We start from the raw sequence: 12,497 nt of genomic DNA, 5'->3' as shown, positions 1-12,497 counted from the left end.
CCCCCGCCGGTTGCCGCGCGCCCCGTGGCGGGGCCGGGCGCTGCCCGCGCGCCCCCTTCCCATTGGCCGCCGCGCCCGGGGCCGCCGTGCCCCACGTGGGGCCTGGGGGCGCGCCGCAAAACCCGGACTGGATTCGCAAAGCGGAGCCGGAGCCGCCGCGCTGCTGCCCCCCCCCCCCCCCCCAACTCCCCCTGTGCGGATGGCAGCGGCTCCTCGCCTCCCTCCCTGCCTACCGCCTTCCTGCTGCTTTTATAATCCCCCCCTTTTTATTTTTTTTTGTAATTTATTTATTTTTTTACATTTTATTTTATTCTAATTTTAATGCTTTATTTTATTTTGATTCCTTATTTTTATTTTTTTTATTTATTTTTTGAAATTTATTTTATTCTCATTTTATCATTTATTTTAATTTCTTATTTTTTAATTTTTATTTTCTTTTTTCTTTTAATTTTATCCTAATTTTACTTTTTATTTTTTCTCATTTTTTAAAGTTTTCTTTTATTTTTTTCTTTCTTTTTTTTTTTTTACCTTTTTATCTCATTTTTAATTCTCATTTTTATTTTTTCACGGCGGGAAGCTGGCGGTGGCTGCCAGGTACTCAGTGTGCCAGAGCTTGGCCCCCAGCACCCACCACCCACCCTGGGGCACCCCCTGCCCACCGTGCTTGGAGCCCCCCACCTGGGACTCCCGAGGCCGCCAGCACCCCAAGGAGCGGCACAGGACCAAGGGCAGCCTGGAGAACCCCCTGCCCATCCCATAAAGCTCCCGCTGCTCCTGGGGGGCTACAAAGGTCCAGCAGTCCCACCACAAAGACCCCAACCCCCCAGCAGCCCCCCAGAAGCCCCCCAGAAGCTCCCCCGATGGAGCCTGGCTCTTGCTGTCCTGCCTCCAGCCCCCAAAGATGAGAAAAACCCCTGAGAAATGCCCCCCATAGGGGAAAAAGCATCCACAGCCGATCTCCCATGGGCACCCACAGGGTCCCCATCCCGGCGCGGTGACCCCCGGCCACCCCACACCACTGGGACGGGGCCGGCCCCACAGCCCCTGGTGCTTTCTGGGCCCCAATGGGGTGGAAAAAGGGGACAGGGAAGGGACGCTGGAAATTGGGTTCCGCTGCTGAAAATAGAAGGCATTAGAGGAGCTGCTTCCCTCCCCCAGCGGTATTTATGGACAAATTCTGATTTTTATTTAATGGTTTCCCCGAAAAGGTTGTAATTTTCTTCACATTTCCATCCAGCCAGCGCTGTTGTGGTGAACTCAGACGACCAAGAATGCCTCTCGTTAATTGATATTCCTCACGCTAGGGCTGCACTGAAATAGCAGATGTTTTATTTTAGGTTATTAAAGCTCACCTGGTTGAAAAAGAGAATAAAAAAAAAAAAAAAAAAGGAAAGAACAATTAGGGGTGAAAGGAAATGTTCTGGTTCATATTGATTTAAAATCTGCTTAAATTGATATTTGCACATCCCAATTAGAAACCATGATCTTTTCCCAGAAGTTTCTTTTTTTTCCTTTCCCTGAGATTTTTTTCGTAACGATCTCAGAGGAAGGCTCAGCAGGAGGAGCGGCTGCCTCCCCCCCCCAGCCCGACGGGCACCGTGCTCGAGGTGTGGGGTCAGCGGGTGTGGGTGCAGCAGGGGAACCCCAGCCCGCTCCTGCCCCTTGTCCTCCACGTGCCCCAAGGGTTGTAGGGCCGAGCACTCCGGACACAGGCGGTTTTGGGGTCTCTGGGGTGATGCAAGGTCCCCCTGAAGGTCCCACACGTGGCTTGGCCGAGCCGTGCTGCGTGCTTGGGGCCACGGCACCCCGCGAGGTCTCACAGCCACGGGAAGGGAAATGGGGAAGGGAAACGGGGACGCCCTCACCCACCCCGCTCAGGGAGAAAACCCCAGGCACGGCTCCCGAGCTGGGGGTGTTGTGACACCGAGCAGACCCACCGCAGAGCCGCCCTTTCGGGGAAACCGAGCCACGCTTCCCCTGCGCAATCGGCATCTGCGGGGAAGGAGCCACCAGGTCCATGTCCCCTTTGGGTCCCCGCTGTGCCCGCTGCTCGCCCTGCCCCAAAATCCAACCCCTGGCTGCTCGCTGTGGGCTCGGGGTGCCTCCCTGCGGCACACGGGCCCTGAACCTAGACGTGGAGCTTTCCTTTCATATCTTTTTAACCTTCCCCTCGTACCTCCCCGGGTACCCGTTAATCCTGGAAGGGGCCGGGACGGCTTCATCAGATTTGCCATTAGGATGCAGGGGAGGCAGCAAGGGTTTGGGGAGGGGGGAAGAGGAGAAACCTGCACACACACACACACACACACACACACCGGTAACCGAGTGGCTTCTGTTCCCATCTCATTTCCTGGCCGCCGTTTAATAGATTAACTCGCCAAACATGAAAGCGGCGCTCATTGTGCGAAGGCAGCCACCCCGCGAGGTGGCTTTATCGTTGACAAGCCGGGCCCGGCCCCAGTCAATAGCGCCTGTTTACATTTCAGGTGACACTATCTGCCCTCCGCGCAGGGCAGGACCCTGCCTGCCAAATTTCCTTCAGCTTTCAAGTTTATCTAAACAAGGATTTCAGAGCTGGAAAGGCAGCGAAACGCATACTAATGACGGGGCGAGGAGAGCACGGCGAGCTATCAGCAAGTTTATTTGGCTTCGTGGGGAAGCTCTGGGGGTTTTATCTGCTCTTGGCAGTGAGGTTTCACAGCCCCCCCCCCAGCACCAGCGGCTGCTCCTGGCACCGGCGGGGCCGTGCCTGGGGACTGGGAGCACTGGGAGCTGCTGGGGCTCTTTGGGGCCTTCCCCTTGGGGTGTTTTGGACCCTTGAACCCAGCACGGGCACCGCCAGCCTCCTGCGAGCCCCCAGCATTTCCCAGGCTGGGTCATTTTCTCTTTTGCCCTCTTCATGGGGGCTCCTGGCAGGGAAATGCTCACGCAGCATCCTGCGAAACCACACGGGGCCATCGGTCCCAGCGGCTGGGATGCTGGGCTTGGGTTGCTGATGCGCTCAGACACCTCGTTTCACCCCAGCCTGTAAATGTGGTGTTTTTTACCAAACCCTTCAGCAGAACTTTTGAGCTCCGACTTTCCTGCAGGAAGTAAAACCGAAAAAGAACCAAAAATAAAGCCAAGGGAAGCGGTGGCAGGACACAGACACCGCAAGGAGTGCATAGAAACGTGGGCAGGGCTGTGCCTGGCAGCCAGGGGCGTCCCCCTGAGCCCCCCCTGCAGCCCCTGCCCCTAACCCTAAATTCGCTCAGTGCCCTGCCAGGGGCCGCAGCCTCGCCCGGCGGCCAGAGGAGCGCGTCGGGAGCTGGTGCTGTCACGACAGGCCCCGATTACCCGGTCCTTTCACAAGCAAAGCTCCCGTTGACCTCACCCTCATCCACGGGATCTGCTTGGGCAATACCCGTGCCGCCCAGCCCAGGCTCTGGGCTGCGCTGCCGCGGCCGGGGGCTGCCCAGGCAGAGGAGCCCGGCGGGTGGGAAGCTGCTGGGGATGTGCCACGACCTCGTGCTGGCACCGAGCGAGGGCCTGAGCCTCAAAAGCTGAACCTTTCTCCTCCATCCCCCTGCACCTGGGACAGGAGGGGTGCGAGGGTAATGGGTAGGGACGGCAGAAGAGGCGAGGTCGGTTTGGTTTGGGAAGGGGCCGTGGACTTCCCTCGATGTCCCAGGCAGGTTTCCCGTGGAAAATCCTATAACCTCTGAGCTCACAGGTGCCCATGGCAGGGCAACCCCCAGACAGCCCCATGGCAGTGGGGGCAGCTCAGGCTCAGAGCTGGGTCCCCCTGCCAGGACAGCCCCAGCCCATGCTCATCCCATCGACCTGGCCACGAGCTCGGGACCGACACGAGGAGGAGACGAAGGGATCAGGCCTGGGACCCCCTAACGGGGCTCAGCCACAGCTCAGACCCAAACCCAGCAGCTCCATCAGACGCTCAGCTGCATCAAACCCAGGTGGGGAAATACAGGAGAAGGCAGGGCAGTGGTGCCCCGTTCCCACCGGCCCCCCTGCGCCCACCACATCCAACCCCAATGCCCTTGGATGCACAGAGCCAGGGCTTGGGCAGGGGATGGCCGAGGTGCTGGGGGTGCCGGGGGGCTCTGCGGGGTGCCGGTGGGTGCTGGAGGGTGCGGAGGGTGCTCACCACCTCCCGAGCCCCCCAGTGCCCACCTGCCCTCCCCTCCCAGGGCAGCAGCTCAGCCCCGGCTTCGCTGTGCGCTGTCTAATTATAGATATTATATTGCAAATGGCTTTTGGGCCTGCTAATGGTATTACTGGTGTTATTCTTCTACGTGTTAATTATAACCAATTTGTTTGGGATGCCTTCCCAGTTTTCAGCTGTAATTGCTCTCCCCGTTCCCCGGTGGCTGTGACTCAGCAGAAACCCGGCAGTTTCGCTCCAGGATGGGATGGGGATGGGATGGGGATGGGATGGGAATAGGGATGGGGATGGGATGGGATGGGATGGGATGGGATGGGGATGGGATGGGAATAGGGATGGGGATGGGATGGGATGGGATGGGGATGGGATGGGGATGGGATGGGATGGGATGGGATGGGATGGGATGGGATGGGATGGGATGGGATGGGATGGGATGGGATGGGATGGGATGGGATGGGATGGGATGGGGATGGGATGGGATGGGATGGGATGGGGATGGGATGACCGCTGCTCTCCTCCTGCCAGCAGCCACCGAGGGGCTGCGGGGGGGCTCCAGGAGCGGTCCCGCAAACCAGTCAGAGGGCTCCGGTGGCTGGAAGCCTCCGAGGCTCGGCGTGACTAAAGGCTGAGCCAAGCAAATAGGGAAATATTAAGCGGATTGTTTTCTTTTTATTATTGCTAAACTCTAAAGAAGTTTGCTCTCCCCTCTCCCCAGCGCTGACTGCAGATAAGTTATTTGGAAAGCGAGTATTTCACCAGAGCAGCCATTCAAGTAGCCTAATACACACATTAGAGTCTATTTGCACTTAAAAGAAGTGGGAGGTATTAAATCAGCCTCTGGCCAGATAGTCATTGTATAAACAAGAGCTGTTAACTCCTACTTGATAGCAGCGATAGCAAGAGAAAGGAAAACAGCCCTGCAGTGTCACGACCAACCTGACACAACATGCTTTAGGTCTGGGGAAAGGGAAAAAAAAAAAAAAAAAAAAGGAAGCAAAGTAAAGCAAAGCAAAGCAGAGCCCGCAGAGTTCAGCACGGCTGCGGGGGGGCTGCCGCTGCCGGGCTCCGGGCAGAGCCGCAGCCCCCGGAGCCCCCCGCACGGTGCCCGGTGCCTGGAGCCCCTCGCCCGGTGCCACTCGCCCGGTGCCCGGTGTCCTCCTCCTGGTGCCCGTAGCCCCCCACCCGGTGCCCGGAGCCCCCCTCCCGTTTCCCGGAGCCCCCCACCCGGCACTGGGGCGACGCCGACCCCCGCAGCCGGGGGTTCCCGGACCCCTCTCCCGCAGCCCTGGGGGGCTCTGCGCGGGGCCAGGCGGGACAAAGAGACCGGGGGGGAGCGGAGAGGGGCCGGGGGGAGCGGAGAGGGGCCGGGGGGTCCCTGATGTGCCCGACCCCGGAGCGGTGCCCTCCCACCCGGCCCCATCCTCCCCCAGCGCTCAGCACCGCGGCTGCTCGGAGTTTGCTCAGTCCCCCCCGGCCGAGCACCCTCGAGCCGTTCTCTGTGGCTAATCAAATGTCACAAGAAGCTGCCCCCGTGATTTGGAGAGCTTTTCGGCAGGAAGCCCTTCACCACCGATACGCGGAGAGCCGCGCGCCTTTGTCTGGGGCTCAGCCTGGGCCGGGTTTCAGCGACAGCTCAGCATCGGTTTCGGTCGCAGCGAGCATCTCCCGGGTAGGAACCGTGTTGTGGTCTCCCTTTGGAGGAATAATGACTATTCAAGCCCGTGGCAGCGATCCCACCGCTCGCCCCAAGCCGCTGCTGCTGCCTCTCGTGGGGCTCTCCGCTCTCACGGGTGGGCTGGGGTCGCTGCCCCGTGGGTGGGCAGCACCTCTCCGCCCCAGCACACCCCAATCCTCGGCTCGATAATCCCTGCTTCACAGCCTGACCCCAAATAGGGTGCTTTAGGACCAAAGCAGGGAGCTTTGGGGATTCACTCTGAGCTGCCCAGCACGCCTGGAGCCGCTGTGAGGGGCATGAGGCGGCTTCTGGTCACCCACGGGTGACTCAGGGAGCCCCACGGTGGGGCAGGATGGGCTGAGGGGGCTGCAGAAAAGCTGCAGAAAAGCTGCAAAAAAGGACAACTCTGACTTCACACCACCCGGCCCATCTCCACGCAGGGCCAGCCTCGTGCTGAGCAACGCCAAGGATTTTCCATTTTCTTCGTCTCCCCTTCAGCAGGGCAGAGGGAGCCCGTGCCCAGGTGCGTGGCAGGCTCAGGGCTGGCCCTGCCTGGGCTCTGCCCATCCCAAAAGCATCCCAAAGCCCTGCCAGCGCTTTCCAGCAACCACAAAACCACATTTCCATCACCAAAACCGGGAGGCAGTGCCCAGCACGGGGCACAACTTGACGGGTGGCTCTCCAAAGGGCCGCGCACAGCCGGGTACCCGCTGCCCCCCAGCCTGCAGCGTGCTGGGCTCCGTGCAGGGGGGGCAGAGCCAAGGCTTGGGGAGGGGGGGGGGAGCTGTCAGCAGGACCCCCAGCCCCCCCGGCATGCCCCTGCCCAGCCCCGTACCACACACAGGCCGTGCGAGGAGCCGCCGGGGGTTCAGGATGCCCCGGCACGCTGGCGGGGCTCCAGCATTGTTTGGGCTGAGTTGCGCTCGCCAGCCTCATGCGAACGCCAGCTGGAGCGCGGGGCTGAGACAAAAGCTTTGCTTTGCCCCAGCAACCCACGGCGCTGGGCTCCCAGCGAAGCGACAAACAATTCCGTGCTGCCTGCGGGAAAATGGGAGGGCTCGCATCAAAGCGAGGGGGAAATGGGAGACGGAGAGACCCCCGTCGCCCCCCGTCCTCACCGCCGTCACCGCTCCCGGCGGGATCGGTGCTGGTTTGGAGGGTGATGCCAACCAGGTGTCCCCTCCTGCAGTGCTCAGCGGGGCAATGCCCAGCTCCAGCAGCCAGGATCCTGCTCCAAAAGGCTGCAGGAGCAGCAGCGCTCACGGCCCAGCCTTCAGAGCCATCTCTTGTCTCAGCCGAGCGCCAGGCTGCTCGCAGGAGCTGCGGGCCTGCACCGCGCTCCCCCTGCTTTCTGCTCTCCTCCCAGCACATCCCCAACGTCTTAACAAAACAAAAAAAAAAAAAAAAAAAAAAAAAGAGAGAGAGAGAAAAAAAAGAAAACAACCCACAGCTTCCTGAAGGCTCCACAACAGAGAGAGATGCTTCTGTTGCTCAATCTGTTGCTGGTCTGGAGCTGAAGCATCGCACTCAGAAGCACTTCACCGCACACGAGGCGCGCACGCACAGCGGGCGCCGATGCTGCTCTCAGCTGGGAGCACCCCAGGGCAGCACCCAGCACCCACCAGCTGCAGAGAGAAGCCCTGGGGTGAACGGGGACCGATGTGGGTCCTGGGAATGGGGACACGGTGCTGGGCTGCTAAGAGGCTGCTCCACTGGGGGTGGAGGGGAGCAGCGAGGCGCAGTGACCCCGCAGAGCCCATCGAGAGCACCTGCCTTGCCACCTCCCTGCCTCAAAATACACCAAATTGCAGGTTTCTGGTTTTGCCCGAAGGTCTCCCCTAAAGCTCCCCACCGAGCAGTGCAGGAGGGGCCGGGGCTGTGGCTGTGCTGCCCCACGGGGCCGGGGGGGGCAGCGCCCGGTGCCCCAGCGCGCGGGAAGGGCGCTGGGAGCAGACAGGCACAGGCTTTGTTCCAGCCTGAGACAAGGAGAATGCTGTTGGTTTGCTTTTAGACAAATGAATGGATTTCACTGTTTGACCAACACTCATGAGAATGCCAGTCAGTGCAAATTTGGCAGGAGGGCTGACACTTGTCAGCTTTGGTTTATAACCAGAGAAAAGGAGCCAGCTCTCCGGAGGAGAATGACGTGCGCGCGTCGCTCTGCGTGTTTGTTCTCGGAAGAATGTGTGGCAACAGCAGATCAAGCAAATACTTGGGACCGCTACATCACGGAGGACTTTGTCAGCTCGCCGGAAAGTTTTAGAAAGGCTTCACACTCGTTAGAGACAGCCAGGGCACTGCCTGGAGCCCGGGCAGAAACGCAGCCGCGTGGGCTCTGTGAATAACGAGCGGCATTGCTGCGCCGTCCCGAGGGAGCGGCAGCCTGGCCAGGAAGGCCCCCGGGGAGCGATTTGAGCAAGCAGCGGGGTCACCCCCATGGCCCCCCCGAGTTGTTGTGGGCACTGCCTGCGTTTCAGCTCCCCCAGGAGCCGGGCAGAGCCCCCGCAGCTGCTGCAGGATGCGGCCAGGGCCGGGTGCGTTGGCAAAGCAGCCTGAGGAGGGCAGGTGCTGCTCGTGGCCCCCAGGGGGGCACCGCCAGGATCACTGCTGGGACGCAGGCAGCCTGCACCGAGCAGGATCTGGCCCCAGATCCTTGCACCCCCCCCCCCGGGCAGGGTCTCTTTCTGTTTAAAGAAATCTCCTTGGCCACATTTCCTGCGCTAAAGCCCAAGCTGGCAGACAAGACAAACACATGCAAGTGGCCTCGTTTGGGTTTTTAAAGGCTCTCCAGCCTGTAAAAGTGATTCGGGGTTTCTCTGCCAGCCGGGGCAGCTCTCTGCAGCATCTCTTCCAGGCGGTTTTGCTGCGCTGACAGAGCCTTGGGACAGGGTCAGTGGGTGCTGGGGGTCGTTCCCTCTCCCCATGGCCTCTCTTCCTTGTCCAGGCAGGCCAGGAGACCGCGTGGGCTCAGCCCCATCCCTGATCCTGTTGGTGACACAGGGGCTGGGACATGGGAGCCGGGCAGGTCCCCTCTGCACACATATTGGGAGAAACCCCCTGGTGATGGTGCAGCAGGAGCCGAGCCCCAAGCCTGCAAAACGGCCCTGAGCAAACAGCCCGGGAGAGCTCCGGGTGACTCAGTGCAGGCACTGCACGCACTCATTTTCCTGCACTTGCCTTCCCCTGGCTTGTTTGGAGCAGGCTTTAGGGACACGGGACTCGCTGCTGAGCGCAGTGGGAGCTGTGCACCCGGCCGGAGGGCAGCTCCTTTCTTTTCTCCCGGCGAGAGATTTTCTCCGAGGCACAGCCAAGCCCCGGCTGCGACCTGCGGTGGCGAAGCTCGTCCTGCTCGGTGCTGACAGCCCAGGCTGGTGCCGCAGCCCGGCTTTGCTGCGGTCGGGGTGGCCCTGGAGGAGTTGGGGCTTGGTTGGCTCCACCCAGCCCCTAATGAGTGTTTGCCTGCAATTTGGCACGCTGGGCAGCTTCTGCTCGGGAGCTGCCCCAGTCTGGGAGAGATAAGGGTGGTGCAGGGCAGCCGCGAGGCAGGATGACGGAGCTGTTTGCACGGAGCTCCTCTGATCTGCCCAGCTCTGCTGTGGCTCCCCGAGGAGCAGCCATTAACAGCGCGGGTCATTAGGGGTGCTTTTCCCTTCGGAGACGTAACCTCTCTCAAGTCAAAGGAGGCCGGGGAGGTTTCGTGCCTTCCCCGCCCTGCACAACGAGGCTGTGGCCGAGCCAAACGCAGCCCTGAGCCTGGACACGGCCAATTCACGAGGCTGCACCGGCACGGTGCTCCCCGTCACGGGCTGGGCAAGCTCGTGGGGTGTTCCCGGCACCCCCCCAGGTCTCGCCCACCTTTGGGTGCCTCTGATATGGGCGCAGGGAGGTGCCCGGCCTCGTGGAGCAGACCTGTGGAGGATGAGGAGGGGCAGGAGCTGGCCCTCTCCTGGGTCCGTCTGCCTGAGCGGCTGGGGAGGAAGGAGGAACGAGCAGCCCCAAGGCTCCCAGGGGGTTTTGATTTCCATGTGCAGGGCAAGAACCCATTGCAGGACCCAAAGGCAGCCCCAAACTGGCTTTTCCTCCAGCAAACGGGGTCTGGGGGATAACAGGGGTGGTCTGGTTGCTCCAGCAGCAGTCCCAGCAGCCTCCTGCTCGAAGGGATCACCAGGCCCCAAAATAGCTCGCTATCATTACTTACATCTAATTGAAGGTGTTTTGAATGCAACCTCCACAACACACAAACCGAACGGGAAATGACATACCATCAAATTAATGCCCCCAAACCATGATAAATGGCTGGTTAGATGATTAATGTTTCTATTTCTTGTATTAAGAGAGAACAATGCCGCTCGGCCCAGCATTTATCTGCGCTGCCTGCCAAAGGTCACCGGGCATTCCCGGAATAAATGGGATTCTCAGCCCGCTCCTGTGCCCCCAGGTACCCCGTGCTCAGCCCTCCCAGGCTGTGCCTGTCCCCTTCCCACATCCCCGCCAGCCCCCTCGCTGCTGACACCCCAAAACCCTTCCCTGCTGCTCCGTGCGAGGAGGCCGCTCGTCAGAGCCGTGGCGGATTGCACGAGGCTTCTGACATCTGAGAGGACTCGCTGCTACGCCGGCGATTTTATTAAATCATTAAAAGGCACTGCTCTAATAGCTCCAGAAACATCAACTTTTCATGTGGCTGGGGCGGCTCGCTGCGCTGCGCCTGGAAACGGCCCCGGTTCTCCGCCGGGTTCAAAGCCGTCTGCCTTCTGATACACCGCGCGTAATTAGAGGTAATTGGAGCCAGCGCCTTCAAAGGAGCCCGAGGATCGGTGGAACAGAGGCGCTGGCTGCACCGACCCGCACCGCCGGCCCCTGGGCACTGGCACCGGCTGCGCCCTGGTGCCATGGGACCCCCGGTGGTGCCATGGGACCCTCGGTGGTGCCATGGAGCCCTGGTGGTGCCATGGGACCCCCAGTGGTGCCATGAAGCCCTGGTGGTGCCATGGGACCCCCGGTGGTGCCACGGGACCCCCAGTGGTGCCATGGGACCCCCGGTGGTGCCATGGGACCCTCGGTGGTGCCATGGAGCCCTGGTGGTGTCATGAAGCCCTGGTGGTGCCATGGGACCCCCGGGGGTGCCGTGGGACCCCCGGCGGTGCCATGGGAGCCCCAGTGGTGCCATGGAGCCCTGGTGGTGCCGTGGGACCCCCAGTAGTGCCCTGGAACCCCTGGTGGTGCCATGGAGCCCTGGTGGTGCCACGGGACCCCCAGTGGTGCCGTGGGACCCTCGGTGGTGCCATGGAGCCCTGGTGGTGCCATGGGATGCCCAGTGGTGCTGTGGGACCCCCAGTGGTGCCATGAAGCCCTGGTGGTGCCATGAAGCCCTGGTGGTGCTGTGGGACCCCCAATGGTGCCGTGGGACCCCCGGTGGTGCCACGGAGCCCCGGTGGTGCCACAGGAGCACGAGGGGAGCCCAGCAGGGGATGGAGCCTGGTGGCGAAGCCGGCACAGCTCCGCACGGTGCAGCCCGCGCATCCTGCAGCTTGTCCCGACAAGGCGCCGTTTGTGTGCGGAGATTAAAGTCTCTTGTTTAGTAGCAGGGAAATGCAAATGCTGTCGAAACAAGCTGTTAATTGTTAAACCGCATTATTTAGGGGTAATAATCACTGGAACACCTTGTACTGCTAAAATGAGGCCAAGAGTTCTCTGGTCATGGGCTCCAAAAGGGGAGGATGTGCCTTATTTACGAGCTGGGTTTAATGAAAACTATTAGGCAAAGACATGGGGAATGGGGAAAAAAAAAAAAAAAAAAGCAGGAAATGAGCGAAGTGTGAAAGGAGAGGTCAGAGGGAACAGCTCTGGTGGTGGCACTTCCCTGTTTGCCTCCTGGGTGGGCGCAGGCACCCACTGACGGGCGCTGGCTGCCCCCCCCTGCAGCTGGGTTGGGGCAGAAAAAGGGAAAACAGGGATGGAGAAGGAGATGCCAGGGATGGAAAAGGTGATCCCGCTGCTGCAAAGGCTGATCCCGCTGGCTCAGCATCAAGGTGTTCGCAGGCGCAGGCACCTCTGCGTGAGGACAGGGATTTCCCAGCTGGCTGTCCCGGCGGGAGCAGGCTCCCTGTCCTTGCTTAACACCGAGCCCCCTGTGATCCTGCTGCGTTTTGCATTCGTTTGCGAGCGAGCCAGGCCTGCAGGCAGTTGTCACGGCGTGCTCGCCTGCGGGCTGGGTGCGTTCAGAGCCTGGGTGAGCTGGCCTCTCTCCGAGCCCCGGTGGCTTTGCCAAGGCTGGCATCATCCTCGGCAGCTCGAAGCCATGGGAAATCCCAGCGGGAAGGCTGGGGAGCAAAGCTGGCTCTGCCCGGCACTGGGTGATGGAGCAAAGCCCCAGGGCACTGTCCCCAAAACCCAGCGCCCACAGCCCACCCCGTTCCCTGCGGCGGAGGGGCGTGGGCACGCTCGTGCCGCTGTTGCTCCCAGACCCACCGCGCAGAGCCGAGAGCTGTGCCAGCCCCCAGCTCCCCAGCATCCCGCCGGGAGCAGGCATTGGCAGCCGCTGCGCTCTCCCCATCCATGCCCTCGTGCCAGGGGCTGAGCTGCTGGAGCTGTTTCCTACCCAGCTGCAGCAGGAGCGAGGGGAGAGGTTGCCCAAGCCAGCCAAAAAGGGAGCCCCAGCCA

The sequence above is a fragment of the Anas acuta genome, chromosome 12 (genome assembly GCF_963932015.1).
Source record: "Anas acuta chromosome 12, bAnaAcu1.1, whole genome shotgun sequence".
NCBI classification, from domain to species: domain Eukaryota; kingdom Metazoa; phylum Chordata; class Aves; order Anseriformes; family Anatidae; genus Anas; species Anas acuta.
Note: the sequence above shows the minus strand (reverse complement) of the source record.